Source organism: Emydura macquarii, unplaced genomic scaffold (assembly GCF_026122565.2).
Source record: "Emydura macquarii macquarii isolate MOO-44397 ecotype Brisbane River unplaced genomic scaffold, CSIRO-AGI_Emac_v2 contig_1451, whole genome shotgun sequence".
Taxonomy (NCBI): domain Eukaryota; kingdom Metazoa; phylum Chordata; order Testudines; family Chelidae; genus Emydura; species Emydura macquarii.
The window spans coordinates 13595743-13622778 of record NW_027131588.1 but is presented as its reverse complement, the minus strand read 5'-3'; the positions used below and the strand labels follow the sequence as shown (position 1 = coordinate 13622778).

General features: G+C 39.7%; 2 long non-coding RNA genes across 2 annotated transcripts in view; both read left to right on the top strand.

Moving 5' to 3' along the window:
* LOC137156551 (uncharacterized) overlaps positions 1-27036 on the top strand; it is an 84339-nt gene that overhangs the window by 326 nt on the left and 56977 nt on the right. The gene's annotated exons all lie outside the window — the stretch shown is intronic.
* On the top strand, positions 19809-26919 carry LOC137156550 (uncharacterized). The gene is made up of 3 exons (XR_010920811.1): positions 19809-19876; positions 26326-26403; positions 26793-26919. It is a non-coding gene; the product is annotated as an uncharacterized lncRNA (long non-coding RNA).

Below are 27036 nucleotides of genomic sequence, written 5' to 3'. Positions count from 1 at the left end.
TTGACTCTCTTATTAACTCATTTTCCATTTAATTTTCTGTTAGATCAACATTTTCTGCAGTTTTGTAGCTTTTTCTTACTTTTTAAGTGTATTTTTATTGCAGTGTGCAGTACTTCAGTGGGGTTACTTCCGGTAGAAGTTGGAGAGTCACACCATTGCCAGACAGAATAAGCACTAATCAAGGATGCACTCAAAAGTTCAGGGAATGCCAGGATATAAATACGAAATGCTATACATGTGGAACATGTCTAAATTACTGTGGCCATTGGAACCTTTATTTCTCTTTATTTGCCTTACTTTATTTCACTTACAAACTCCACTAGGTACGAAGCCTCACAATCTTCTTTCTCAGTATCTGAACTTGTGGGTTGCAAAATGGCTGTGCAATTAAATGACTATGCTCACAAATGCACACTGCATCTATCTTTAATCTTAATATAATTTTCCACTACACATGCTTAATTCTGCATTTTGAAGTTTCCATAACTTTTGGGAAATTTTCCACTCTTAACAAAGGCCATGGTGAATATGACATACTGATTTTAAGTTTCAAATTTCAGTCTTTTCTGGATTAGCTCAAAAATGGTCATTTTTTTCTTTTTAAGTAATAAGAACATTGATTTGTTTTTAACTCTCTCATAACTCCAAAATGATTGCAGGGAATTGGGCTCAAAATTAAAAATAAATAAATTGGGAAAGCCTAAGAATGGAAAATTCCTGAACAAAAGTTCTGAACTGTTTCATCAGGAAGCTACGAGCATGTGAAAACAGGGTTAAAATGGAAATGTGATCATAAATAAAGGAGTTTGGATAGGCACAATCAATAATATATAGGGTGGACTTACAAAGTCACTTCTGATTAATATTATTGCCTTTTTCTTTCATAGCCTTATTTCAATCTTTTTTATTTTTCCTGCATATGAGATTTAGACTAATGTATGAATGTCCAGAGTATTGGTGGGAAAGATTACAAGGCAAAACAACCCTCCCACCCCAATTTTCTAAGCAGAGAGATGCAAAACATCAGTCAGACAGTCTGATGTACAGTTATGTACAGATACATTACCCTTTAGAACGATATGTTTTTGCTATGAAGTATATCACTATATTAAGTGGCTTTTTTTATTCACTTAACTCTTTTGTAATGCAGTTTAGACGTTGATTAATAATAAAAATATTTCTCTGGGGAAGGCAAGTTTCCTATGAATTCTCTGTGTATGAGCCATGGCATTTATTGTATTTGAGACTCAAAAAAGGAAAACAGAAGCCCTAAAATTATTAGGTGAATTATTTATAACATTACAAAATAACCTACTTTTTGGCACAGTGCCGGATAAAGGAATTCTAGAAGCAACGTGGGACTGTCATAGTCATTAGGAAGCTAATAACCAAAGTGCTTTTCCAGCTTTCGCTTACACAGCTGTGTTGTACAGTAGCTTTACTGGATTTGAGCTCTAGGAACCTCCCAGATGATTTTAGAATACACTGAACTTCTGTAATTTGTAATTGTTATCTGAGTAGTGTTTGAACACCCATATCAATTATTTGTGCAAGGGACCAAGCATGTGAAGGAAGGCACTTATGCTTCAGCTTCATTCACCCATTGCCCTTCTCCAGCTAAAGTCTGATGCTTAAGATAACATCTCTTTCAAGCAGGACTATACTAATGTAAACTAGGTCCCTTTTTGTTCATGCCATCGGTGTCCACACAGGGCAGTTAAAACATAACACTTTGCACTCTGCAATTCAGACCCTTGTAGTCCAGGGGCATGAACGAGCTGGAACAAGCAGGGGCACGGGTCCCGCAAGTAATCAGCAGGGGCACAGAACTCCTCTGGCCCCAGGGCTACAGTGGGGAGAGCAAGATCCTCTGGCTCAGGGGCCATGACAGGGGCACAAAATGTGCCCATCCAAAAGCCTGCAGATTTTTATTGCTGTGCATGCCCCTGCTGTAGTCCACATGTGGTCCAGTGTAGACAAACCCAGACTCTTTTGAAGAGCTTATTGGGAAGGGATGGGGGGAATGGGAAGAAAAAGCAAAGAGAGGGTAACACTGGAGAGAAAAACATAGCCCTGAGAACATTGGCAGTGGTTTGGATGAGTCTCTGAGAAGCCAGCTGAAGGCAGAGGATGTTAGGGGAGGGCCCATGAGCAAAATGTGGATTAGTGGAAAACCAGAAGCAAATGCTGAAGCACCATTGGAAAGGGCTAACGTAGGACAGTTAAGGAGAACTCCAAGAGCTTGACCCTCCCATTCTTAATCCGCTGGAGTGAGATTAACCCTGGTGCAGAGAGCCAGCACCCAATGCCTGTGCATGCCGTAAAGCCAACATTAGACCTAATTTGTAGCTGGAGATTTTTAATCTGAAGTGAAACCTGGATGTGATGGTTTGGGCATACTGTACCTGAGGGCTGGCCTCGTATAACCTGTCATTGAGAGAGTCCCTCTGATCAGAGGACAGCCTGAGCATGGGAGTTGTTCACTAAGGAGATCTGCAGGCATTGGTGCAGGGTGACAGGATCCATCCTTCTACCTTGTCTGTGTGCCAGTAGCAAAGCCACTCCACAGCCGTGAATGCAATTTTAGGGCAGCAGTATGCATTGCATTCATGAGAGTGGATGGATGGTGGAGCTATGTTCCTGTGTCCCCCTAACCCTCCTATTCACTAGGGAGCAGGGAGCTCCATGGATATCATGTGGTGCTGAGCCTCAAATTTTGCTCCTGCTGCAGAACGAAGGAACAGCCTGGTGGAGATATGCAATGTCCTACCCTCTGGTCATGGTGCAGGATTTGCATGAACTTTGAAAACAGTTTCCCAGCAAGAATCCACCATGACAGCTATTGAGTAATGCCTTCCTCACAGGAATAAACCCACAGATGTCTAGGGGCCTGTTGGCTAGTAATAGTAAAGAACACTTGCATGTTTTGAGATGGCAAACCATGCCAGAGTGGACTCTTGTGGTTACTTTGTCAGGAAGGTATAGCACTTCCTGCTCGTGACTCATGCAATCCGTTCCAGCGAGAGTTTGCTCTATGTGCTGAAATGAGGTGAGGTTGCTATAAAACCAGCACCAGCAGATTTGGAGAAAAATGGGCAGTGGGGCGGGAAAATGTTAACTACTTTTTTAAAGTTCCGGAGGGGTAGCCGTGTTAGTCTGTATACAGCAAAGACAACGAGAGTTCTGTGGCACTTTAGAGACCAACAGATTTAATATTTGGAGACATAAGCTTTCGAAAGGCTAGTTCTTTTTTAAACAGTACTTTTTTAAACAGTAGCATTCATGGGGTTCTAGGCAGCAGCTGCCATCAGCTTTTTGTTTTTAAAGTTTGTCAGCTGTTTTTTTTTTTTTTTTTTTTTCTTCCTCTCTTCAAAACCACATGCTAGTGTAAAGTTCAAACTCCCAGTCCTCATGAAGTAGGTTTATTTCAGGTTGTCTCTCCCTTGCCAGTTCCAGAAATACTTCTCCAGCTGCTACGATCTTAAGGTTTCAGCTGGCTAAGGTCTTTCTGTTTTCCTTCATCCTGTCAATCATTTTCATTTAAATTTCTAATTCTCACTTCTTTCACAGGCACCACCAAACCCCCCCCCCCCCCCCCCCCCCCAGAATGACAGCCTAGCTCTTTCAGGGGAAGCATTTCTTTAAATAGAAAGGGTGTAGGTGCTTGTCAGGTGTGTGGTTTTCCTCTGAGGGGTCCCCTTAAACATTCAGTTCTTCTTCTGTTGTGTTGTTTTTTTTTAAATGAATATTTGCTGGACACTTTTAACCACTGTGTGAGGGTTACTTCCCTTGTGCACCTCCAAATTGCAGCCCAGAGAGTCCTTTTTTTTTAAAACCCCAACTGGGTATTTTTATGGTAGCAGGCAGTTCTTCTCTGGTGAGATGCGGTACTGAGGTTTCTCAGAATGAAAACAAAATACAACCTTTTGTTAACACTTAACCAAAAAAAAAAAAAAAGGGGGGGTGGGGTGGGCAGAGGAACACTCGATACATAAGGTTTTCAGTTTAACAGAACTCCCTGTAATGCTCTGAGCTGGTACAAGTCTGTATTCCTTGCCTTTTGCTCCTACATTTGTCCCTTTAGTAGGCAGCAGTGAAATAAGTAATTAATAGCCTGAGAAAGCTACCTCTGATACAGCAGGGTTAGGGTCTCCTGACTTCTAGCCTTCAAAGGTATATATACACCTATTAAAACAGTCAGAATTTAGAAAACCAAACCTTACAATAGGAGAGTACTAAGGTTATATATTAATGCACATTGTGCCCCTTCCTTGGGTAGATCTTGGATCCAGAGGCCCCACAAAATTACACAATAACAGTAGTGAACCTTCTGCAGTTTATTTCTGGCCAATGCCTAGCTGTGGAAGAGGCTGATTACAACTTCCAGGAAGCGACTAAGGCTGACTTTAGGGTCCAACAACATTATTTAAACACGTTTGACAATGAAGTAATTAGCTGGATGCAATTTATAGTCAGATCCCTCCCTGGCAACCACCAGCCGGGTCGATGATAACAATCATTATATTAGACCATAGGCAATTTCAATGAGCTGCCAAATCCAGAGGTAGTGGAAAGTTGACTCTCACCCCGTGATGTTTTGGTAACCATTCAAGGCCTATAAATGCAAGGTGAGAGTTAGAGGGGCACAAATCTCACTAAGTTTGGGCTTGACCCCTGCATGCAGGTTTTAATCTGGTAAAGGCAGAGACAATATTCGTATTAATCTGTATTCTGATACAAAAATCAGACTCATCTGTCTTTGGACGTATTCATTGGTGATCTAGTCTGAAAACAAATCTGACTGAGCAGGTGCAAATTAGGGAGAAGCCTCTAGCAAGCTACAGATGTTTCCTGCTGCTGCGAGATTATTTTGAGTTAATCTTTTTTATCTATTTAAAGCAATAATTGAGCTTTAGTTATTATTACAAGTCATGTCAGCTAATGATATTTTATATCTGCCCTGCAGTGAAGTTTCTCTTAATAAAAACTGGCTAGGACTGGGACAAAAAATACATGAAGGAAGAATAATGAGGTCCTTAGACATACAGATTAAGAGTTTTGAAGAATGACAGCCTAAAATCCTAAGGGTTCTAAATCTTTATTTAGGTGCCTAAATAACAGGCTGGGTTTTCATTGAAGTTGGTGGGACCTGTTGGCTGTTTAGCACTTTTGAAAATGAGGCCATGTATTTAGACACCTAAATACAGATTTAGGAAGCCTAATTTTAGGCACCCTTTACAATACATAAATGGTTCATCCCCTTGCTGCTTACAAAGAATGGCTAATAGTCCTAGTGTTTGCCGGTCCTTATTGTGTTTTCTACTTCCTGTCCAAAAAGCAGCATGCATCATCCCTCAGAGATTGCATTGTGGAAGAAATCTACTTCAGTAGAGGGATAACTAGTGATAGAAGTGACTGGATTCATCAATGTATTTTCTGGGAAAAAAATGTGCATGATTTAAAAATGGACTTGCTTCAGCTCTGTTTGTGGTCCTATTTTGTTCACTCTCCATTTATGTCCTAGTAGATGACTTCACAAGCAGGAATATTTGGAAAACAGTAAATTTTAAGCCTACTTTAAAGTAGATTTGTGGAAAGTGAATTTTGAATTCAAAATTCACATTTGTACTGGAAATCTAGGAGTAACTTTCATCTAGTCAGGGAACAGAAACAATAGTATATGACCTCGTTTGCCATTGACTTCAGAATTGACCTGTAAACTTTAATATCAAAACAGAGTATGCTAAAATGTAAACCACTAAGTAATCCGGATTCTCTTCTGGTAAAATATGGCCAGATAATATTATAAGCTTTCCTGCACGGTCACTCCACCTATGCCCTGTTTTATGCAGAAGTAAATGGGAGTTCTGTGGTGCCCAGAGTCTTATATAGTCCTTCTGCCAGCAGATGAATTTCAGCCTCTTGGAAATTGCTTTTAATCCTTTGTCTCATACTAACGCTTATTATCACTCTCAAATTGGTTGTGGTGGGTGGGAAATTCCTGACAGGAAAAACTCCTCTGAATTTCAATTCTAACTGTAACAAGCTAGTTTTATCAGCTGCCCTTTTTATGGTGTAGTGCTGGCCTTGGCAGTGTTGTCTCATACTGTTCTCACACCAGTGTAAATCTGGAGTAATTCCTCCAAAGTCAATAGGGTCACATCACATGTTTAAAACTGGGGACAGTGAGGACATAATTAGACTCTTTAGTCTTGCCCAAATTTGGAAATGTAGAAGAAAAATCCCACTTGCGATACTACTGGTGGGGGAATGTTTTACTAAAATTCCCTCGTGTAGAGAGGACTTTTGAGCCTGTATCAAATTGGAGTTGACCCTGAAAGAGGGATGCTTGGAATGGTATCGTGTCCCATTGTGTGCATTTGAAACAAACACAGAAAATCCTACCAAAATAAACCAATACAATTTTCCCCCTGAGGAGAATATGCATGAGAATGACCCACACATAACAGATGTGAGTCATGTTGGCTAATGCGCAAAAGGAAGGTGATGAGGGCAGTTTAAAAACTGATATAGAATAGAAATAAAGGACTGGTAACTGTTTCAGCACTGATATATACATCAGAGCATGTTCCTGACCGCTTCCTTGACATTAAACAGCTGCTAAAGCAAGCTCAGCAGGACAATGAAAACAAATAAATGGAGATGTCTTCATTATAACAACAGTTAAAACAAATAGCTGGTGCACAAATGAGGACAGTAGACTGAAGAGCATTTGGTAACTGTGGACTATGTTCATCTGGCCTATCTGTCTAAAGGATCATAGTTATGACAGCTGAAAGGACTGAGAGAAAGCGCCCGCTTAGGAAACAAATATGCATTTTTTTTTCAAGTGCTTAACTGTATTTTGGATTACTCCTGGTTAGGCACCAGATAGGATGGCATTTCTAGTAAGGCAGGCAGTACACTAGTGGTAAGCGTGGCATAAAGGAAAAATGTTAGGTACATTGTTGCCCATCCTGCTCACATCAATGTCCCATTCTGACATCCATTCTGCTGTCTCTCTAACAAATGGTAGCATGTGTCCTAGACTTGCAGGCTGACTTCCCACCCAGTGAAGGAGAAATCAGTGACTCAGAGTCTGGGAACACTTTGAGTGTAACTACCTTTGTGTGCACATATACATCAGTCCTGAAATGAGATGGCCAAAGAGCATGCAGAGCAGTCCTTTCTTCCAGAATCTCAACCCAATACCAATTTCCTGGTTGCCACTCTACCTCAAGAATTGACTCGAAACAGAGCTAAAGGCAGATAGCAAACTCACCTGCTGCTTGCACAACCCCTTCTCTCCCCCACAAAAATCCTTGCATAACACAAAACTAACAACACAGCTAATGTCTTCCCAAGAATCAAAACTCACTCACACACTAAGAACTCTGTTGACTAAATGTAACATTGCCACCTGGTGGCACCTGACATAACTATTTTGTGTTTTGCTGGTAATGGACCAAAACAGAACCAACATCCTCTCTTTTTACACTCCCTCCTGATTAATCTGAGTGGGTGCTGCTAGTGTATGCAAATCAGTGTCAATCGTTTTAATCAGACCCAAATCGTTGGGTCAGATCAGATATTTGTGTCCAGGAGCTGTGATAGTTTTCAGTGATGTGTCTGAATAATTGCCGCAGCAGCAATATGAAAGCTATTAATATGTGTTGGAAGAACATTAATTGGGAAATTGGAGAGTTCATGGCTGAGCAGAAAATGTGTACTATATGACATAGAAATGTTACAAGCTCTGACACCTCACTTTGTCTCAGAGATGAGGGACAGTTATTGTTTGAGAGTGAGATCCTCTCACTCCTCTCCATAGAACAGTCCATATTTCAGAACAGACACCCACTTTTATTCTTGCCAGCCCTTCCACAAACTCTGCTCTCCAACCATTCGGAAACCAGGAACACCATGCCATTGTAACATCATTGTCCTTTGCTCCAGGACCTGCATGTGAACTGGGTTATTGGGGGGCTGGGGAGGGAAGGTGCAGAGGAGAAAATAATGGCAATAGAAATGTTTGTATGCCAGGGAATGAAGACTTCAGTGTGATACCTTCTTGCTTGTGGTGGGGTCACCTAGGTACAGATGGAATCCTGGGCGTGAAGGTGAATAAGTTCTAAGAAAGGGAAGAGCTTGTACATTTTAGCAACTGTAGGCTAGGCAGAGTACAGGTCTGCATGTGTTAATAGGGCATGTTGGGGCATTGGTGAAAGAGGGCAGAGTTAACTGTGCAGTTCCTGTTTTCAGAAGTTTGCGTTTTGCTCAACTTAATGTTCTGCAAGGGGACTATAGACTACCAAGCATTCTTAACTCAGTGTTAACATAGAGTTTTCCCTTGAATTATTATAGTCCCTGTTTCAGCTACAGCCCACATGGGACCAGGAAAGGATGGAGGAAGCTAGTCTCTCCCATTACATGCCAGCTGGCAAAGTCAGTAAATTGTGTAGCAGGAAGGAAACTACATACCCTCAAAAAGTATCAGAGTACCAGCTCCACCATGCACCAGGCTCATGTCTTGTCAGTATTGTGTCTCATGCTGCATGCTTGAAGGCACTTAGGTCAGAATCTTGCCCTTAATGTTCTGTCTTTGGGTCCAATTCTGACCTCAGCAACCTGGTTAAAATAGCTCAACTCAATCCCGAATATAAACTCTGTTGGAATTACTCATACCTTGAAGGAGAGGATCAGGCCTTGGGATTTCTTCCTTAATCCAGGATACACTGCTCAGCTATGGCACATACCTGTACATCCCAAGAGTTGTTCTTTTCGGAATTACACTTAATGTAAGGTTGTTATTAACATAAACATAAATAAGTATGAATAAGCTCAGTCCATGTATATTTTTGTATTGGGATTGAACAAGACTATTCTTGCATTCTGTCACTGACATAAAAAGATCTAGCTGATACACCCTAAATACAAAATTCTCCGTGAGTAAGGAGGCTATTATTATACAGTAAGTATAATAAGGTGACACAAGTGGTGAATATCTTTTCTCATATGGGAGCACTGGATATGTATTATATAAATTTTAAGTGGAAATTAATTAGGCCTCAGGGGAGGAGTGCTAGATTTTTTTATTTTATTTTTTTACCTTTGCTCAATATAATTGGCAGCAGCATCTTAAAAAGAGAGATGCTCAGATTTAAATTTGAGCGGGGGGGAGTAGAAATGAAACAGGAATTAAAGCGACTCCACAGCAACCAAAAAGTAAATGTCTAGCTATTAACTGGAATATTGCAAGGGAAGAGCAATCTACACACTTTCTTCTTTTACTGGGAATAATGAAGCCAATGAGTCGTGGAAAGGAACTCAGAGTTGCTAATTTCCCTTTGTCTGGTGATACATTAGTCTACTAGCTTTGGAAGGCAACCTCAGGACCCAATCCTGTAACCCTTTCTCATGTGCCCTTTAAGAGCCAATAAAAAGCAGTGGGACTACTATTGTGAGGGAGACTTGCAGAAGAAGACTAATAATGCCAGAAATCGGTCCGAGTCACACAGTTTGGATCCAAATTAAGACCCAAACATCCCAAATTAGGAGACATTTGCAGCCAAGGTTTTGAATTGGTCCGTAGCGGGAGAGTGTGATGATGAGATTCGGAACCACATTCGGTTCCGATTTCACCAGAATATGGAGATGTTTGCTTCGGAGTATTTGGTTCTGGCCCATCTCCAAGGAATACCCCAAATGTGAATTTCTTAAGCATTATTTACAATTCTGTTTCTTCCATTCTGTTTGCCCCACCCTCCTGCAACCAACCTAAATAAAAACAAAATGAAAAACAGAGCAATCTGTCTCCTGTGGAGAGACTTCTAGACTGTTATGACAGACTAATATAGCAAAACCACAGATATATGCCTAGCTTCCATTCCACAGGAGCCAATGCAAGTGTGTGGAAGCCGGAAAAATCTAATTTCAGGACCTTCGTGTCACTGGATATATATATATTTTTAAATAACTGAATTTAGCCCAGAGTTTGTTTATCGGGAACATGGATTAAGAAGATTGTAGAAAGAAAACTGTAAATCTTTTTTGAAGCCCAAGTTTTATCTTATTATACTGCTGCTAAGGTTAAGGGTATAATGCTATTTCCATTATAAGCCTATTTCCAGGGGGTTCATATCTTGGCAAATAAATATGTTGAAAAACTTGGTTTATCAGGTTATTCTAGGAGTGACTTAACCCCCGCAACACTGTATCACTTTATATGATACTGAAAATATTTATTGTCTTATTATTATTATAATATAAAACTATATGGTGGTTTTTCTGTAACTAGAAATTGACATCTATATATACATACCTATATCTACCCATCTAATCTATTTATACATACACAGCGGGAGTCTGATCATATTCTATGTTTGGATAGTACCATCCAATATCAGGTTTGCAGTTTGTGATGGTTTCTTAACAGTAGAGTCATTACAGAAATATAGAAGTAATTTTGCAGAAGGCTAATATTTAATGGACTTGATTGTGGCTGGCCCTATAGGGATGAATATGTTGAGGGGAGGGTAAAAAGCGTCCTACCTCATGAACCCTTGAGATCCTGTGTGTGAGTCAGCCCTGAACCTGGTCCTTCCTTTGCCTGATTTCCAAAACTGAGTGAGTGTTGGAAACACCAGGAATTTTAAACATTCCAACAGGGGCAGGGAACAGCCAGTATGGGGTGACTAGGGAATGCACACCATCCATCCCACAAGAAGAATGAGAGCTGTTTATGCGCATGTTTCTCCTCAATATCCCCAAAGGAATTCTGGGTGAAATCCTGGTCTCATTGAAGTCAGTAGTGAAAGTCCCATTGACCTCAGTGGAGCCAGGATTTCACACCTTTCCACTTGTATACTCTGCCTGCAGAGTATATCTCTTGGGTCTGGGGCTGCTGTGATGCCCTTATGTATCTCCTCCACACATGTGCATACCGTTTTATGTTTTGGTGCCTCTTAAAATTTTAAAACATACCAGTATTCATGTCTGTCCTTTGCTTTTAGATCGCAAACTCCTCAGGGCGAGAAGTGTCTTTTTGTCTTGTACACTACCTAGAATGATTCTGGTGCTAAGGAAGTAATAAATAACAACAAAGATTTGCCACAATGGCTATTTTTCCATCAGATTTTAATATTGTGCATACTAATGAACAGATGAAGATCAGGACAAAAATATAGGCCAAGATTTTCAAAAGTTACTGTTCATTGTGGGTGCCTCAATTTTTGGGTGTCCAACTTGGAACATATAAAAGGGGCTTGATTTTTAGAAAGTGCTGGGGACCCTCTTCTGAAGAGAGGTGCCCTTTGAGGTGTCTGGAGTTAGGCACCCAAAAGCACTGCTTACTTCTGAAAATCTTGACTTAGAATACGTATTGTGTAAGAGCATCTTCATTCCTCCTGCATGTGTATATTGAGGTGCAAATTATGGCATCACCTAATGCAATTTCACCAAGATGTGTTTTCTTTATCACTTGTTTTATTAAGTACTCTAATGTTTAAACACAGATATAAAACAAAGAAAATTAATACACAAATGAGTGTTCGGTTATGTATTTGACTTAAAACTACACGCAAACAAGAATGTTGTAGTTAAGGTACCTACTGTCCTTGTTTGGTGAAATTATGAATACTTGAGCATTACAGAATATATTATGACCTAGGTAACAACATGTACTGTTTTCTGATCACTGTAATAGTCAAGCTCACTGGGGATGTAAAGGACCTAACCCTGCAAGGTGCTGATTGATCTCAAATCTCCCTGGACCAGTTCCTCAGGAGGTATAAATCAGCATTGGTCCACTGAAGTCAATGGAACTATTCTGATTTACAGCAGTTGAGGAACTGATTTATATTTTATGACCGTTGCTTGTATTAAAGTATGACTATGACTGGGAATCAGTTTCCGCCTGTAGGATTCAGGAAACATGTCTGGGCACAGTGGTGTCTATGTTCCCTCCTACTGTCGGCCAAGATGGTGCGACAATATTCTGTTCCACGTTCTGCTTCCTTCGTAGCAGAGTGCCAATCTTGCCTGTCAAGGGCTGTATCCTTCCAGGTCATTAAGTGCAGTCCAGCAAGCTGTCTGTGCCGCTTGATGCAATCCCTGTGGTGGAGTTTGGGATGGACATCCTTCCTACTGCCTTTTTTAAATTCACTGAGCAGAACTCTTAGATAGTCGATTGTTATCCATATGTATGATGTGGCTGACCCAGGACATTTGCCTTCACACTAGCATGGCTTCCATGTGATTTTCCAGACCGTTTGATTCCCATTACGTTGCATAGTTGTTGTTGAAGGCGGTTAAGTTTTTGGATATGACGACAATAAAAGGGGCAGGTTTCTAATGAATATAGAAAATAAGGGAGCACAACAGCTCTAGAAACTTGGCATTTTGTGGACATTTTGACCCCACCCTCACCCCATCTTACCTAAAGTCTTTTTCATAGACAACTGTAGTTTATATTAATTACAATGACATTAGAGGGAGCTCAGCCCTTTGCAGGATTGGATTTAATAGGCAGAATACAAGTTTAACTTGGAGTGTCTATGCTTTCGTAAGTATAAAGCATTCTCAATAAGGCAAGTTTCTGTTTATATTTTAAGGTCTCTCATTTTAAAAAAAATCCATTATTTTCTAGTATCTTATAAAAACCTTAAAGTAATTTCCCCCTCCTGATATTGTCATGTTCCAATTGGCAGACATTCCCTTCCATCATTTCTCTGTCTTGTGTATTTAGAATGTAAGTTCTTTGAGACAGGGATTCACTTTCACTGTGTGTTTGTACAGAGCCTAGCACAGTGGGGGCCTTGATCTTGGTTGGGAGCCTCTAAGCAGTACTGTCATTCAAATAATTTCCCTGCTTTGAAGGTGTTGAAAATAACATTCCTTTATTTGCTAATCAACCATTTCAACTGTATAAGCCTCTTCTAATGCTAGAATATGGATCAAATCCTGATTGCCTTATTTTTGTCTAGTCGCACTGACGTCAAGGGCTCAGAATATGTTTATAACCAGTTCTTCCATGATGAACGACGAGTGCATAAACCCAGAGCACTGACCATATTCCAACCGTACTCGTCTTTTGTTGCTGGATGATATTTTATGGTATCTGGAGAAAACCAGCAAATTAATCACATGATTAATGTGATTTAATGTTTAATGACATAGGTCAGTCACATTGTGAACAAAGACGACCTGTGTGGTAATAAAGAGAGTGGAAAATATTCCAAAGTTAATATATCTCTAACAAAGTAAACCCTTTAAGAGTACCATTTCTGAAAGCAAACCTATCACATTTTCCCTTTGCTGTGCTGTGAACTTACAAGCATGAGTTCAAGGCTGCCAGGTAGGATTCCAGGCTCTGGGCCAGTGAAATCTCTGGGACAAGGGGTCATGGAATAGTTAACTGCATCACTCCTGTGGTTGGCCCATGCATTTAAAAAAAAATCCAGTGGGAGTCAGAATACAAGGTGGTAACAAATAAAGAAGGCAATGTGTAGAGCTAAATCGGCCCCTTGTTCTCCCCTTATAATGAAAGTATAATGCAGTAGCTAGGATTTGCTCAATCCAGCTCTGCAGAAGGATATAGCTGTCCAATGGAGCCATTGTGCAATTGCCTGCACGAGACTGGTATAAAACATTTACACAAAGGCAACCTTTGAAGCATATAGTTAAGGCCAATCAAAACACAATAAATGGAATAAAATTAAATTAAAACACACATACAAATGACTGTAGAAAATTATATGCATCTGTCTGTCAAAGCTGCGCAAACAATTCATAATGAAAAATGTGTTTGAGAATTTTGTTCCTTTTTTCAGTTTGCAAATTCTCTGCCAGCTAATTATGGCTTTTCTCGGTTTCATTTGCTATTCAAAATTATTCACAGAACAGCTTCAAGGAATACCATTTGATCGGTACTTTTCTTTTAAGCCATGCTATACAATTATTCCGTGTTCAGACCTTAAGAGGTGAAATTCCAGCCTCTTTAAAATCAGCGACAAAACTCCCATTGAGTTAAATGGGACCAGGATTTGACCACCTCTGTCATTTTAACCTCCCCACCCATCAAGCAGCTTCATGTGAGTACTGTAGATCCCTGTGCCCACAAAGTGCCCCACTGATGTGATACATGTACATTCCTTGGTTAAATGAATATAGGGTGGGATTTTAAAAAATGACATCGGAGCGCAAGTTCTACAGACTTTCAATGTGACTTGTGCTGCTACATCACCTAGGCATTTTTGAAAATCTCCACTGTGCTTTTTAGAATTAGATTCCCATTGTGAATGCTTGTGAACAGGGCTGGTCCTGAAAACACATTTTTTTTGGACATATTATTTGTTGGTCAAAATTTGAAATTTCATTCACATTTCATTAAAAGAAACACACAAACTCAGCATGCTCCATAGCGGGTCAAAAGAAACTAAGTGAAATGTCTGCACAGGGGTCACTAAAATGTATCATGTCGATCATCAAAATTTTGATGCCAAACTTTTTGGAAAGTTTTGCCCCACTCTTGTCATGAGCATACATCCAAACTTCGATTCCCTTGAATATTTAATAACATTCTTGCACAATATGAAGTTTCAACCTGTCACTAAATGTGTTCACTACAGTATATGTCAAGGATGGCCAAACTCTAGCTCTTTTACAGTTACAGTACGGTTCACGGAACCCCCCGTATTCTCCCTATTCTCCACCTACCAGACGGGGGGTGGGGAGCAAGAGGATTCTGTCCAGCGGAGAGGAGGGTTGTGGGGGGGGGGGGGAGAAGTCAGTAAGTTTGGCCAGCCTTGGTATATGTACAGCCAAACTGAAGTGAAGGTAAAGCAAACACTTTTCAGCTGTGTTTTCAACAGTCAAACGAGCATTTTCAGAGTTTGTCTGCAAAATTCACCCCCTCTCCTCTCTCTCACATTTAGCACACCTGCTATATATGCACAGATGTGCTGCAGATACACGCAATACATACATTGGTTTTCTCATGTACTTTTCATCACCTCTCCTGCATTCTGCTTAATCAGGGTGAGGTCCTTGTCCCTGCTCTGTCCCCTTTACACCAGGGAAAAGGACCAGACCATGTAAAGTGGTCCTAAATGCCCTGTATCTGCAAGGGAGGGAATGCCCTATATGTAGGCATTGCAGAAAAGAGCCTTAAGGCTGCCTTCTGAGGACCCCCCCGCCCCCCAACAAGCCTTTGGAGTAGGAAACATGCCTGGGATGGGGGTGAGAGGGTATGTATCAGGGCAGGATGCTAGAATGCAATGCTGCAGAGATTCCATGCAGCACGGCAATTCAAAGGGCAGCCATGGGCAGCTGCCATAATTCAATCAGGCCGTGACAGCTTTCTAAATTATTCCAAGGATCACTCCATTCCTCCGAGCAGCCCAGGATTAGGCACAAATACAATTAATACCACCATGGCCCCACATCGCCTTGAGCCATGCGTCTTGAACATCTTAGAGTAAAACGCTACATCAATTTACACCAGCGGAGGTCCTAGTCCAATAATTATAGTAATGATGTGAACATGTGTCCTCTGTTGCCTTTGTGGGAGAGAAGTAAGGAAGAAGACACTTACAGTAGCTTATTCAGAAAGACTAGCCAATTGAAAGAGTTAAAAAACTGTTTGTAAAAGTGTAGCCTGCAGGTTACTTGTCTTAAATTGCATTCTTACGTACGCATCTTTGAGTGCTTTTAAACATTTCTATACTTTATTGTTCATAATAACACAAGAAGTGGAACCTTTTTATTCAAGGTAAAGATTGCACACTGCAAAAATTCAGCTAACATCTGGGTAACTCAATAGCATCAGAGGAGGCGAAATTTCACAGTCAATCATTATCAAAGCCTATGTCAAAGTTGTCAGCGAGTCTTACTTTGTCCTCTTTAATCTTCTTTCAGAAAACGAGTTACAGATTTTACGTGCTAGCAAAGGTAGTTTCATCTTGATATTTCAATCTAAATTTATCAGGGAATAAAAAGGGCAGTTCTAGATCCTCCTCTGTAAAATCTTGCTTTATCAGAAGAAAGTCGCTCCTTCCACTTTGAGTGATAGGACTCAGATTAGGAAAGATATAAATCTTTTTACCTTCAAATTCCCAAATTTCCTTTTTCTTTGCGGCCTGAAAATTTCCCCCCTTATCTCTTATCAGATGAGATTAATAAATCTTGATCCATCTATACAGCAAGTAGGCATTCTGTCACACTATTCTATTCTATGCAGGTGATCATCTTCCACATTTAAACTAAGAAGCTTGACAAATACAATAACCAACAAGTCAGAAGAATTTGATGGTCTTTTCTCTGTTGGTATCTGATCCCTATTATTCTGAAATTAATTGATTTTACTTTTTTTTTTCCCCCTTCTCTTTCTAAAGCTTGATCCATACAAAGATTTTGTACTGGTATAACTCTGTTGGTTAGGGAGGTTGTTTTCCCCCCCTTTTTTTTACTGATGTAATTATACTCTCACTGCCTCTAGTGTGGAAGCAGTTACGCTGGGATATATCATTCCCCTTCCCATATGTGAAAAAACCCATACTGATACAATTATATCAACACTAGGGTTGCTGTACCACTTTAACTATGTCCCTATAATTAAAGGGGTGCCATTTTGCTGTGTAGACGAGGCCTAGGGTCTGATCCAGGTCCACTGAAGTCAATCGAAAGTCTCCTGTTGGCTTCCATAGGCTTTGAAGCAGGCCATCTCAAGTAATGTCATTCTTGGGTTTTTTTAACATAATATTGTTATGGATAAACTCACTATTTTAGATCACTTTCCAGACGTTTCCAAAATGGACTAGTTAGAAATAACTGTTTTTACCAGAGGTCTCTTCAGTTGGGGTGGAATCCTGACCCCACTGAAGTAAAATAGTAAAATTCCCATTGACTTCAATGGAGCCAGGATTTCACCCTTGGAATCAAGGTAAGTAAGGCCCTATTCCTGCAGATCTCTATGTATGTGTGTAAAAAATAGAAATCAACCTGACTACTGATGTTCATAAAGTTAAGCATATGTTTTGCATGATGAGGGCCTAATTTCTGATCTTGTTAAATGACCAGTGGGGGTGGTCCGTTATGCCCTCACAGCATCTCATTAACGGAAATGGGAAACTGTGCTGTGTAAATGAGCATAGCTTCATTAAGGTCAAATAGAGATGCTAGCTTCTAGCCCATATGTCTAGAGTAGCAGTGTCCTTGTTACTGTGGTGGTGGTGGGAGGTGAAGAACTCTGGGCAGTAGGCAGCTTAATTTTATAGGTGAAAGGACAAAAAAAATCGTACAGAAATAATGTAAAATATTTGGTCAAGTGAAACATGGACATGCCTGGAATACGTGAGGGGTCGTATGATATAAAGGTTTTATCGGCACTCTTGTGGGATGACTTGCATAAGGCATGCAGTGTAAAATAAAAATAGACATGCTGTATATAAAAGCCTCTCCAAAAGGCTCTGAAATGAATAAAAGACAAATCAGTGAAATACATTTCCCAGCGCCAGGTGGAAAAACACAACAATACTTTAATTTGCTAGACAAAGGAAGAAAAGAAACTGGGATATTGCCATGCAAGATAAGTTTAGGATTTCCACCATACCATTTATTTAATTACCAGTGCCAGCTTCACAGAATGCTGCCATCAGAAAGGGAATACACTGAGGGAGTGTTGAAGTGGAGTAGGTTTAAAATGTTGTGACTGCCTTAATAGCTACATATCCCATAAAATGCATTAGTTTTCAAGAGGGTGATTATGGTTTGCTTTTTATGTGCCATTATGTCTAATTTGTTTTATGCTCCAGCAGAGAAAATTATTTCCTTCATTCCAATTTATATGACAAACACAAAAGAATAATCAAGTGAAAAATATATTGATTTAATATGATCATACTCGGCATCCCTATGTAAGTACATACCACTCCTGAACTGCATTAGTGACAATAATAACTGTGCTTTTTAAATACATGCAATTCCCCATTCTCTAAAAGGTAGATTTTAAAATAAATTAATCTTGTTATTGAAAGGAGGTGAAAATGTAAGTATTTTTGATGAAACCCAAGGCTACATTAACACTGGAAAATTTAAAATCGTGACACTTGAAAATGGATCTGGCTGGGTGTTTAGACTTATGATTTATTTTGGTTTAAAAGCCACTCAAGGTATCTGCATAACTTCTGTGAACATAACTTTGTGTGTGTTAATGCTAGGATATTATGGACCAAATTTTCAAATGGCTTGACTTCCTTTAGTTGTATGACCAAATTACATCTGCATCTGTTTTTTTGTTTACTGTGCCTTGCATACAAAATTGTAAGGCTAGATCTTCCAGTTGGGCTACAGTGTGCCAGTGCATGACTAGAGGGGGACATCAAAGTTCACTTTAAGCCATTTTACATCCCAATCCTGCCAGTCCTCAGCATAAATTGGAGAAGCCATGAAGTTGCTCTAATATGTGTCCAGTTACCCACAGCCCTAAGAAGCTTTTTCAGCAGCCAGTGATCAGCTGGGTATAGTTTATCCTGGTCGTGCCCCCTTTCTCCGAGAACACCCTTTACACTGGCAACTGGGAGGGAGAAGGGCATAGCAGCCCTATGCCATCTGAAATTTTCTCTACACAGGGATGTTGTCCTCTATTACGTTCTATAGGGTTTTAGAATAATTTCTGCAGAGCACTGTCAAATTTCTAGAGAGATCAGTTGGTTTTATCCCCATTTATTTCTATAAGACATTTCTATATGGGTTTTTAAGTCAGAACAATATGATAAGCTAATGTCTGTCGGAAATTGCAGGGGATGAAGAGCTAAAATTATTCATCTTTTATGGTAAAGAACACGGTGGTCTCAGCATCATTCATTAAAAGAGAAGCCTGCACCAGCTGCTAGTTTTAAAGGTCATATTTTGTTTGAATGAAGAGGAAAAAAGAGCTGTTGCAAGGACAGTAAAAGGGCAGCTAGGACGGAGCATGTATGTTAATGAGCAAGGATGAACACATCTCCCTGAACTTTTAAAGATCCTGATAAGATGTTGTATGCACAATTTAGGGCAAGAGCTTAGGAGTACAGATAGGCAGCACAAATCTCATTTTGAGTTTGCATTATTAATAATAGAATAGTACTAGTACAGAATGATGGCACTTATATAGTGCCTCACATCTTCAAAGCAGTTAACAGACACTGCAGGTCTGATACTTCATGGTAATGAGTGTGTCCAAGGAGATACTAAGGGCCAGGTTTTTAAAGACATTTAGATGCCTAAAGATACAGAGAGTTAGTTATTGGGATTTTCACATGAACCTGGGGTCTAGATTTTAATGGTATTTAGGCATTGCAGTGCTCTGTGTTTCAAAGCCTGTCTCATTTTCACAAGGAATTTAGGTATTCAGAAGCCTAAATCCCAATGTAAGACAATTTTGGCTCCTTAGTGCCTAAATCAGTTCTGACAATGAAATTTAGGATTTGCTATGTTGAGTGCACCAGCACCTAAATACCTCTTAAAATAAATACCTTTGCATCTTGCAGGCAGTGCAAAAACACTGTGCAACATCAGACACTAACTAAGAGAGAACAAAGTAAGCACCTACATCTTTCGCTATAACACAGCACATTAACTCCAAGCACTGTATATAATATATACTAACTGTTCACAGACTCGCACTCGTTAAGTGTGTGACACATTGAGTTTGTAAAATATCACACTTATCTGGTGCACAGACGTGCACTGTACCAATGCCTACTATTACTGAATTCAGAGTTAAGGTTTTGTGTTGAATTGTGTGTGGCAGGAATTTTGTGTTTGTTTGTTTGAGCTGGACATGAGCTGCTTGGAGAGGAACGTCAGTGAGTGGTTAGTACAATGTGAGGATGTCCAGGTATGTGAATGGAGGTCTCCTTCTCTGGTCATTTTCCTGCTTTGACAGGTTTGTGTTGGTGGGTTTTCCACTGATGCAACCTAACCTGGCTGTTAATGAAGATTTTACGGGGAGTCAAGGGAAGGTGAGCAGTGGGAAGGAATGCACACAATACATAGCTCAATAATGCAGAAAATTAGTCACACAGTCTTGCACTTGCCGGGGCAACTGTGTTACCCAGGGTTCCTTAAACCAGTAACTTTTAGTCTCTGCCAGTTGGCGTTTGGCAATAAACCAAAGGGAAACATAGTAGCTCCTCTCATTATGTGGCTGGCAAAAGACAAGTAAGTCAGAACCAAATGCTTATGACTTAAAGCTTTACTTCTGGTCCCCAGCACTCCCCACTCGGGATTACCTTCACCACCATCTCCACTTATTAGCCTTAAGCAACACAATACAATAGGTGATTAGAGTACTCCAAAACTTAATATTACCCCCACAAGTCTTTGGCAATCTTCGGTCAGTCTTCTGGTGAATCAGACACAGATTTCCGTATGACTGGTCCTTCTGTCTACACCTGGGGATCTTTCAAGGTGTCTACAAAGTAATCTGCTGATTTAGGTTTGCGACTTCCCTCTTATGCCCCAAAAGTTACAGAGACATGTCAGTCAAGAAAAATGTTACATAGCTGACCAAACCAAATTAATCACTGGGCAGAAGCAAAAGTTAGTAATGTCACTTAAAAAAAAATGGTAAGCAAGCAATCTTAAGTTTTAGTCCAGTAGCTAGATTTCCCCATAGCTGCAGTTCTAAAATCCAGACTTCCTGTTTTTCACAGACATCTGCCCCAGCATATTTAGAGAGAGAGAGAATGCACTGAGTCAAGCTTACTTCACTTGTCCACTGTCTACTACCTCCTCTCTCAGTTTGCCTAGTTTTATGTAAGTTCCTGCAGATGCCTGAAAATGGACAAAAGCAGCAAGCAGAATAATTGATAGTCCATCCCAACAATTGGCAATGGCTTGGATACCTGGCTGATTGCTAAAATGCCCCTGTATAACTGGACCAGAGAAGCCATTTGCCTGGTGAGGGTAGCCACTGGTACCATGTCAATCATTCCCCATGGCTTCCATCAAATGGGAGCAGCTTTGAGCTCCATCTCAAATTCCACAGTAGCTCCAAGTCAGGATCCCGAGACAACTGGCACATCTGCCAGGTGCTCTGGTCCCATCACATCCCAGGCCAACTCCAGCACTCTTCGAGTTGCCTTTAACCAGCTCTGGACTTCCCAACCATGCAAAGGTTGCAGGCAGCTTGGGCTGCTGTACGCCTCATTGAGGAGGACTTTCCACTTACAATGCTTCTTCAAACACAGTCAGTTAGACCTGTTCTATCTATCATTCCTTTGATCTAGCACAAAGTTATGTATGTTTCCAATTATAAACTGTAACAACTAAACAGGACAAAGTGCCCTACAAGTGTCAAAGCCCCTGAAGAAAAGCCTTACAGTATCACCTCAATTTCCCAGACCACCTATTCTCCAAAATAAGGTCATACTCTCTCTGGTCAGTTAATCACTATACATTAGAAATTTCCTCAATTATCTGAAAAGTTGGTTAGCTGAATTAACTGTCTCCTGCAATATCTAGACAATTGAGGTTGCACCCATACATACCGGTATGAAGATGGTAAATACAGTTTTTATTTAATTGTGGCTTGCTTTACTTACAACGACACTTACCAAGCCAGAATAAGTCAGTGTTCAGGCTGCATTAGCAGGAGAGAGTGCAATGAGAACTTTAACATTGCTCAAAAACTTATCAAAAGGCACATCAGGGCAACATACGGCAGTGAAAGACATCGTATGACACCTGTGTCATCTGACGTAAGGGAAAATTGTAAAAATATACTGTGGTGAGATTTCACTACGGCCAAGTCTGACCCAAAAAATGGTGAGAAAATAAGTTCAAACTAGGAATTTCTGCATATCTTGACCGTTTTGTCGTTAAACGGAGAAAAGAGGTTGCAGATTGTGATTTTGATGCAGTTTATTAAGGACACACAGGAAAAACGGGAAGTTAGCACAGAGCTGATATAATGATGATTTAAAGTAACTGTAAATAGTCCCCATGAAATCTCATTGGAATGACAGCCTTTTCATGTCACTCCATGCATGTTTTAGAAAGGTTGATGTAAGCATTTGCAGGAGTAAAGAAATGCACAGATAAGATTTGATTTGGAGAACCTTGTCAGGGAAGGAATTGCCGCAATGTCACCCAGTGCGTCACTGTTCTCTCAAATCTGTCAGGGGTTTTCCAAGTCCCTCTGGTGTGATTACTTCACAGCCTGTGGAGCAATTAACAATCGTCACTGAAGAAATGGAGCACCAGCTGTTTTGAAGCTGCAATGGGCATTTGTCATGGTTGCATTACTTTTTAAAATTATGTTGAAAGTGGGCGAGCAATTAATTTACCATAGCTAAAGCCAGCTAGCAGTGGGATGATCTTTTTTTTAAAAAAAAAAAGAATATTCAGCAGAGGAGATACTGGGCCATATGTTGTCTGTTTCTTTATCTTTGCCCTTTAACTTTTGCTCAGTAACATAGCATATCAGTTTCATCTTCTGTTGGTATATGAAGCAGCCCATAGTGGTTTGTGGAAACAGTAGTGACAGACTGCATGATACATAACATTAAATAAATAAATCATTTGCCCTGACCCCCCCCCCCCCCTCCCGCCCAGAAAAAAACAAAAATAGTAAAACACAACAACAAACTAAGCATGTTCTATCACATTCTGTGTTCCGGTGTTCCCCATTGTGAACCATGGCTTGGGAGGTGGTTAATTGCTACTGCTTGATGAGATCCTCAGCTGGTGTAAATCAGCAGAGCTACGGTGACATCAGTGGACTTATGTTGATTTAGAACAGTGAAGAATGACCCGGTGTTCTAATTTAAGTGAAAACGATAAATATTTGGAGTGACCATCTAGAGGTAATAACACTTCAGCCAATCATGTCTGTCCTGTAAAGTAAGTCCTCCTGGAAATGTAGAGATGCCACGCTTTGTGTATCCTGTGTACTCTTGATGCAATCATTTGCAATGCATTCTGGGTAACAGAAACAACACAGGAATACAAGACGAGGCATAGTCACAGACTACGGTTGAGAAGTCCTGTTACCTTAGTTCTGTACATAGTTTCTTTCCTAAGAAAAGGTTTACCTTTAGACCTGTCTTGCTTGTCAGTAAGATACAACAATTCTGTCTCTGGTGTGAATCTACCATATCTCAAACTTGCAATATTTAGTTTATTTTAGCTTCAAGTTATGCTTCAGGAAAGATGAGACCTTGAAGATGTTGCTCTGTGTGTAGCTAATCACAGAGTTGACATATCCGTATCTGAGTTTGGCCACTGACTAAATCTGCAGAAAAAGGCTCACTGCTAGTAAATCACCGCACAAAACATATTTTCACAACTTGCAGGTTCACCTCAGACAGTTGCTGGTTTGTCTGAAAAGTGGAAAATAATGATCAGACAAAACCAAAAATAATATAAAAAACATTGATGTGCATAGGGAAGGGAGGGTGGGAAAGAAAAAAAAAATTCCTCTGTAAAAATGGTTAGATTTAACAAAGTTATGGAAAAATCAGGAAAATTCACGTTTGCCATTGCAAAGTCTTACCATCTCTTTTTCAGTGAATTTGTCCAGAAACAAATCAACACATGCTTGTGAATACTCATGAAAATCTCAGGTTTTCATTTGAACACTTACATTGTCTATCCATTTCCCAATTTTTGTTGCAGACATTTTCCTACGCTGGAAGTTTCCCACAAATCACCTGACACACATTGCTTATCTTCTGAGCCAGATCCAGCGAAAGACGTTGAGGCGGTTTTGTCATGTTTAGTGGAGCAATGTTGACAGTGTAGATTCTTGAACAGGATTGAGTACCAAGAAAACAATCATTAAATGGGCAGAGAAAGTATTGGTGTAGTGATATTGCTAAGCAAATAGGGCTGCAGTTTAATCAGACAAAATTTAGCCTACTAATTTTACTAATGATAACGGCATTAGAGGAAAGAAAATATGAACAAACTATTTGATGTGGCAAGCAGTAGCCATAGAAGAAGCACGATTAGCAAAAGGATAAAAAGGAACTAAAAAAAACTTAGGGGATGGGAATCATCCCTGGGCTCCCCAGCTTAAGTGATCAACCACTAATATGCCAGAGGAAAGGAAGCCAATACCAACAGAGTACAATTTCATCCAATGAGCTTTTCCTGGAGGAAAGCAACTTGAAATTGACTCAGCTGCTGATAAATATTTTTTTTCTCATATTGAGCTATAATGTCAGTTTCAGTTTCTTAACCCTGAATGTTTTCCATGGTCTAGAGGGAGCCAACTGTGACAACACATTATGAGATTGAAGAAAACCTACAGATTGTATCCTGAAGCAAACTCCAGAAACTTTCAGGGTAACAAATATCATGAGAAAAATTCATAATGAGTTTTTTAAACTGAAAATTAATGGACCACCTCATCACTTAACTCATTCTTTTGTACTCTGTGGTATTGCACCTGTTTATACCAGTGATGCTGATGGTTTCAGGTTTTTATTCTCTCCATTTATCTTACATGATTAATGGGATTTTCAGAGACTGCACTGTACTATTTTGTTTTTGTTGCTGCCACTCAAGACCTTTATGCGGTGCGGAAGTGAGAGGTACACATGCACACACGTGCGCACTGGAATTGAACTTCACACTTGTGCAGAGGGTCTGCCCAACACCTGGGCACCATTTAAGACCAAGATGTATAAGCAGCAGCTACATGTTTTGGAAAATGTGTACTGTACTCAGGATAAATAGTTGGAATCTTCACCTTCTTCCTAATGAGTGTTTGAGTTCCAAATCGGGGTATGCGTAGATCATCTGACCTGACCTTCTGTATAACACAGACCATAGAATTTCATCATAACTAAATCATCTATTTTAGAAAGGCACCCAGTCTTAATTGAAGACATCAAGAGTTTGGTAACTTATTTCAATGGTTAACCACTCTGTTAAAAATTTGTGCTTTATTTTTTTTATTTGAATTCATCTGGCTTTAACTTCGTCATTGGTTCTTGTTCTGCCTTTCCCCACTAGATTAAAGAGACCTTTAGTAGTTGGTACTCTCTCCCTGTGAAATTAGTTATGTATCCTCATCGTCACCTCTCAGCCTCCTTTTTGATAAGATAAAGAGAAAACTTTGAAAACTATAAGGCAGTTTTTCCCCAGTCCTTGAATCAGTTTTGTGGCTATATTTTGCACCTCTCCAAGTTTTCAACATTCTTTCAAAAATGTGGATTGCAGAACTGTACACAGTGTTCAGTTATAGATCTCACTAATGTAATTTACAGAGGTAAAATAACCTCCATACTCTTACTCACTACTATCTTGTTTATACATTCAAGGATTTCATTAGCTCTTACCAGGGAAATGCAGAAAATGCCTTGAGGAAAATAAACAGTACTTCTGCTAGGAAGAGGATCATAAATGACACTTCTAAATTCCAACTCCAATTTCATGGCAAGGTATCACCTGAGTGAATCTGTTAACCTTCTAACCTGCCTCTCCGGACACACTGCCATGCTGGGGGCTACGTCTGTGGAAGCATTACTCACTTTAATGGAGATACCAAGCAAATAGAAGTCCTATAGTGTTACCCAACATACTCCTGAACAATATAATGCAATCTAAACTAGCAGACAACAATGGGAAGCAGCTACAAATGGTTGACAGGGTTACTTATGTTTATCGATCAAAAGTTAAACTCTGGGTGTATATTTTAATGGAACAGGTACTATAGATTAATCCACCAGTTTGGGGCTAACAACTCTGAAAGTTTGCCTTTCGTAGGTGTTCTTATCTTTAGGCATTTTTAAAATTAATAGCTGGAGAACCGAGAGAACAAGTATGGAGATAGCATACACACAAGGTTTATTTCTCTTCTGGGTGAGGTATGAGAGCAAAGTCAGACTGTGCAGGACAGAATGTTTATACTGATTTTAAAATGCCTTTTAGTTTGATTGGCTATTCATTCTTCCTGACAGCATATAAAGGGCCTAATCCTGTACCACTAAATGCAATGGGAACTTTGCCATTGACTTCAGTGGTCACAGACTCAACCGCTAAGAGTGTAACTGTTTACTTTGGTCCTTTCCCTTTAAAGGGAGAAAAACAATAGTACATAAATTTGAGTATACTCACTAGGGTACTGGGAGTCGGGGAGCCTGGGCAATATGATGGCTTTGCATTTAGACTCTGTGTTTGATACTTCTGTGTCTCAGTTTCCCCATCTATAGTACAGAAATTTTATTTATGCATCTTTGTAAATGGCCTTGCAGATATCTGTGGTGTGTGTATATATAACATTAAGTATTATTTTAATAAAATATTTACTTCTCTTGCTTCTTTGTTTTGTCAAAGTTTGCAGCGAGATGAGAACTTGGCACAATCATGGATTTCTCCTCATTATAACAAGGAATCTAATGAGAATCAGAAATGGTAATATTCCTATTAACCCATTCTAATTAACATCCATTAAAATTTTAATCTTGTGATCTTCTTTGGATGCTTGAATGGAATTTTAAAAGGCATTTCATTTTAAATGGAAATGAAACCATGTCATAATAAATCCAAGTTATCTGAGCTTTTTAAAATCTAACTGGTGAAAAGAAAGGAATTACGGTTATTTATTTTTTCTAATGTATAGCAATGTGCCAATAGAACAGGAAAAATTCATCCACTGAAGTGAATGGAATTTCACCAGGGACTAATATAATCCAACATCTATGATTTATATACAAATACTGTCAACAGAATATACATATCAATACTAAAATCCTCCCTTTTCTATGTACCCCTCAAACTGTCCTTTGAAATGAACCTTGAAGAGACGGGGCTTGCAACATGTCCTGAAGATCAACAGATTTGGACTCTGTTGGATGAAGAAAAGTCAAGAGATTAGTTCTTTTATTTATATAATATAATTATAGGTACCAGAAAGTGGGGGATGAGGGAGAGAAGCCATTTATTTCCACAATTACCTCAAGTATAAAATTGCCCAGGTGGGGTCGCAAGAAAAGTAAATAAGAGAACATGTGGGTAATCTGAGAGGATAATGAAAATGCATAAACA